Here is a 4938-nt window from a genome sequence, read left to right as displayed (position 1 = left end):
TGACAAAGCCAGTTGTGCCAATAACAAGGAGGGGAAATGTGTAGAGTCAGTTTTCACACATCTTCTCCGATTAAAAACAAAGCCACCGGGGCAACAAAGGGGATGGGAATGTTTGCACAAAGATTCGTTTGTGTTAAGGGAGTGTGCGTCTGTGACTTTATCTTGTCTCTCGCAGAGTAAAGAGCAGATAAACGCACACAACAGCTTCTTCTTTTCAGCAGTGTATTTACAAAATATATACAGGATATACATACATACAGCACTTCAGTATTCAGTATTCAAACCGGCAGCATGACATGCAGACATCAGTACACAGGAGAAGAGAGTGACTGTACAGAGTTCATTTCTTAAATACAGTTCTGGCATCAGTCTGGTCCAATCACGTCTAAGGTGACTTCATGCACACAGGTGTGGCAATCTTCATATTGCAGAGAAATTGCATCAGCCAGGGATGAAGGAATGATGTCATCTCAATCTTGTTCTGCACACACACATATTATGTTCAGGCTATATAAAAATTATATACCTTAACACTCCTCCTAATTTTTAAATTGCCTGAACCCATTACACATTCCCAATGCATCTATACACATTTCATGCTTTTGAGCACACAACGGTTTAGTCAAAATGTCTGCAATATTTTCTTCAGTCTTACAATATTCTAATTCAATTAGTTTTCCTTTTACAGCTTCCCTTACATTATGATATTTTATATCAACATGTTTGCTCCTGTTTTTTACTCTATCTGTTTTGGCCATTTGTATACAGGTGGTATTGTCTTCCATTACTTTTATTGCATTATCTGTATTACACTTTAAGTCTTTTGTTAATTGTTTATACCAGATTAATTCAGAGCATAAATCTGACAAAGCAGCAAACTCTGCTTCAGAAGTTGAGATTGCTACAGAATTTTGCTTTCGTGATTTCCAACCAACTATATTACTTCCAAATTTTATAACAAATCCAGTCATAGATTTTCTGTCTTTTTCATCGTTAGCCCAGTCACTATCCACATAAGCTGACAGTTTTAAATTTTTTGATGGTTGCAAAATTAAACGATAATTATATGTTCCCTTTAGGTATCTAAAAATCCTTTTTAATCCTTGCCAGTGTTTTTCACTAGGTTTTTCTATATATCTACTGAGTATGTTTACTGACGCCGCTATGTCCGGGCGCGTCCAGTTCGCTAGATACATTAGGCTCCCTATTGCTGAGTGATATAAATCTTTATTTTCAAAATCTTTACTTATTTCATCTTCCTTTTGAAAATCCACTGTCATGGGAGTACTCACATTCTTGCACTCTCCCATACAATATTTTTCTAACATTTGTTTTATTTTGTGTTCTTGACTTAATTCAAGTCCATGTTCTGTTTTCTTTATTTGTACACCCAGATAATTTTGTATTGGCCCTAGATTTTTAAATTTGAATTCCTTTTTTAATTGTTTTTCAAACAACTCTACTTGTCTTTGATCTTTTGCTACAAAACATAGGTCATCAACATACGCCAGAAGAATATTTAAATCATTCCCAACTTTCTTGGTATATAAACAAGGGTCTGCTAGACCGTTCTTGTATCCTAGTTTCATCAAAACTTGGTGTAAACAATCATTCCCATTTTTAGCAGATTGTTTCAAACCATAAATTGCCTTGTTTAGCCTGTACACTAGTTCTGGTTTAGTACCCTCAAAACCTGGTGCTTTTGCCATATATAACTCTTCCTTTAAGTCTGCATTTAAGTATGCAGTTGTTATATCGTAGTGGTAAATTACATAATTCTTACTGACAGCAAAGGCAAGCGTTGTTCTCAATGTTTCAGATCTAACTGTCGGGGAAAATATCTCATCATAATGTAGAAACCTTTTTTGTGTAAAACCTTGTGCAACCAACCTTGCTTTATATCTGTAGTTTCCGTCATTTTGCAATTTTCTTTTGAACACCCACTTACTACCTATTACCTTATGCTCTGGTGGTAGTTTGGTTTCAGTGAACACGTGATGTTCCTTCATGGAATTCATCTCCTCCTCCATGGCCTCTAACCACTTATTCTTCTCATAATCAGGAAGCTTCAAAACATCTTTATAGTTTCTGGGCTCAATATAAACATTACACACTGTAATTCCATTCACTTCAAATCTACTGGGTGGCACACCCTTATTTGCTCTCTGGGACCTCCTGGGACCATGTGAATTTGTGTGTGTTTCTATCTGACTACTAGTGTGTGCTTCCTCCTCTTCCTCATCACTACCTTCTTTTTCTTCTTCTTCTTCTTCATCTGTAGTAGCTCCTCCTTCTTCATCATCAGCACAGGAATCCATGCCTTGCTTAAGTGTTCCTGTCTGTCTTAACTGACTTTTTCTTTCGTGTAGAGGGATGTATAACTGTGAGTTTGCATGTACTTTGTCCCAGTTTTCCCCTTCATTAAAACTGGCTGACCTAGAGATTATCACACTTCTATCCCCATCAAAAAACCGGTATGCCTTTGAATTGGGTTCATACCCTACAAATGTCATTTTCCTTGTTTTATTTTTACCTTTTCTTCTGAGTTGTTTCGGGATATGCACCCAAGCTGTGCATCCAAACACCCTCAAATATTTTAAACATGGTTTCTTACCGTATAACAAGAAATATGGTGTGTCATCTATCGAGGAAGAATAAATTCTGTTAACCAAAAAGTTAGAGGTTAGTATCGCTTCACTCCACAGACCATGACGCAACCCAGAGTCTGCCAACAATGCATTTTTCATCTCTTGTAACACTCTGTTGCGTCTCTCAGCAACACCATTCTGAAATGGGCTATATGGGCTCGTTTTTCTATGTCTAATTCCCAGACTTTCTAACCATCTTTGAAACCTTGTGTTTGTAAACTCTGTACCTCTATCCGTTTGCAACTGCGCCACCTTGTGGTTAAATCTTCTCTCTACTGAAAATAACCATTTTCTAAATGTATCAAATACTTCTGCTTTAGATTTTAGTGTATAACAATAAGAAAACCTTGTAAAATCATCCACTAGAACCATTGCATACTTCGCTCCTCCTAATGATGGAGGAAATGGTCCCATTAAATCTGCATGAACTAATTCAAATGGCCTGGTTGTGACTCTGTCACTTTTCCTCCCTTTTGGGGCCACATTTGTCTTGCTACTTTTACAGACATTACAGTCCAAGTAATTTTTGCATTCCTTTATGTTTACATCCCTGGCAAAATGTTCCATTTTCTGTAATGATCTAAAATTTACATGACCCAGCCTCCTATGCAATAAATGTATACAGTTATCATGTTGTGGTTTGTTTGTATGTATCACATGTGCACTTTCATGTGTCTGGCTCTTTAACATGTACAGATTGTTTTCTTGCTTCACTTTTGCAACTATTTTACCATTTTTCTTAATTATACACTCCTGTTTCTCAAAAGTGACAGTGAACCCTTGCTCAGCCAACGCTGATACACTTATTATATTAAACGACAATTCAGGAGCGTAAAATACCCCACTTATCTCAGTATTCAACGAAGGAATGTAAACAGTTCCTTGTCCTTCAACGGCCGTCTCTTGTGAATTTGCCATCATCACACTTCTGAGGCTGGTTTCATCTAAAAGACAAAAGAGATCCTTATTATTAGTCAAATGTACGACCGCCCCCGAGTCAATTAGCCACGCCTCTGTGTGGCTGCCCGGAACCTTGTCCCTCGTTCCTCTGGTAACCAAGGAGACCGGCCTCATGTCGTTTCTTTGTTGAAACCTTTTGGAGACCTTCTTTTTTCCGTCTCTATTGTTCCTTGGAGGACTTCCGCTTTTGTCACAGTTCCGGTGGATCCGCAGAGGAAACAGGCTTTCGTCATCATCACTCTTCCTGTTTGTTCTCCGTCTGCCCGCCTCCTGGGCACGCTGCCATCAGCGTATCTCTGTCTCTCATGGTCAGCGCGCACGTGGCTTGCCTTTTTGTTCAGCATTCTCTGTTTTAAATGCTGCTCCTCCTGGAGAATTCTGTTTGTCACATATTCTTCTGAAAGCTCAGTTTCTGGCATGCTTTCCAAACTTGTTACTAGCATGGAGTAATCGTCATTCAGAGAACTTAGCAAAATATAAACGCGCTGTTCCTGAGGGAAGACAACATTCATTAATTGCAGTTGATTAAACATGTCCTTCATATTTTTTAAGTGTTCCGAAGCGCATTCATCCTGTTTCATTCTGCACTGGAACAACCTCCTGGTAAGAGAAATCTTTGTGCCTGTCGTCTCCCTCTGATAAATGCCTTTTAGTTTATCCCAGACTGCTTTTGCTGTTGCCAGTCCTTGAATGTGGGTTAGAAGCGAATCTTCAATGGCCAAAATGATCGTGGCAAGAGCTCTCTCATGCTCTGCCTCTTCCTCCTCACTGGGCTGCACTGGGGGGGCTGTAACGTAACGAAAAAGACCCTCCTTTCTCAACAACATCTCCGCTTTAATTGCCCACGTTCTATAATTATTTTCATTCAGTCTATTTATGGCCAGGCCACCTATATTTCCTCCCGTGCTGTATGCCATCCTTGCAGCTCTCTGTATCCTTCCCTTCCCCGGGTTTACAGACGAACTGGTTTCACTATCACTGCTGCTTAGGCTCTCCTCCTCTTTCATTTACTCATTTACTCACGTTTGCAGCGCAGCGGAAGCGTGCTGGGCCCATAACCTCTGTTAAGGGAGTGTGCGTCTGTGACTTTATCTTGTCTCTCGCAGAGTAAAGAGCAGATAAACGCACACAACAGCTTCTTCTTTTCAGCAGTGTATTTACAAAATATATACAGGATATACATACATACAGCACTTCAGTATTCAGTATTCAAACCGGCAGCATGACATGCAGACATCAGTACACAGGAGAAGAGAGTGACTGTACAGAGTTCATTTCTTAAATACAGTTCTGGCATCAGTCTGGTCCAATCACGTCTAAGGTGACTTCA

General features: G+C 39.4%; 1 long non-coding RNA gene across 1 annotated transcript; it reads right to left on the bottom strand.

The window, feature by feature from the left end:
- Nucleotides 1-205: 205 nt before the first annotated feature.
- On the bottom strand, nt 206-2752 carry LOC144583160 (uncharacterized). Its single transcript, XR_013536804.1, has 2 exons — nt 2615-2752; nt 206-481 (listed from the first exon to the last, which is right to left on the bottom strand). It is a non-coding gene; the product is annotated as an uncharacterized LOC144583160 (long non-coding RNA).
- Nucleotides 2753-4938: the final 2186 nt, after the last annotated feature.

Source organism: Pogona vitticeps, chromosome 5 (assembly GCF_051106095.1).
Source record: "Pogona vitticeps strain Pit_001003342236 chromosome 5, PviZW2.1, whole genome shotgun sequence".
Classification (NCBI taxonomy): domain Eukaryota; kingdom Metazoa; phylum Chordata; class Lepidosauria; order Squamata; family Agamidae; genus Pogona; species Pogona vitticeps.
Note: the sequence above shows the minus strand (reverse complement) of the source record. Positions and strands in the feature narration are given on the sequence as shown.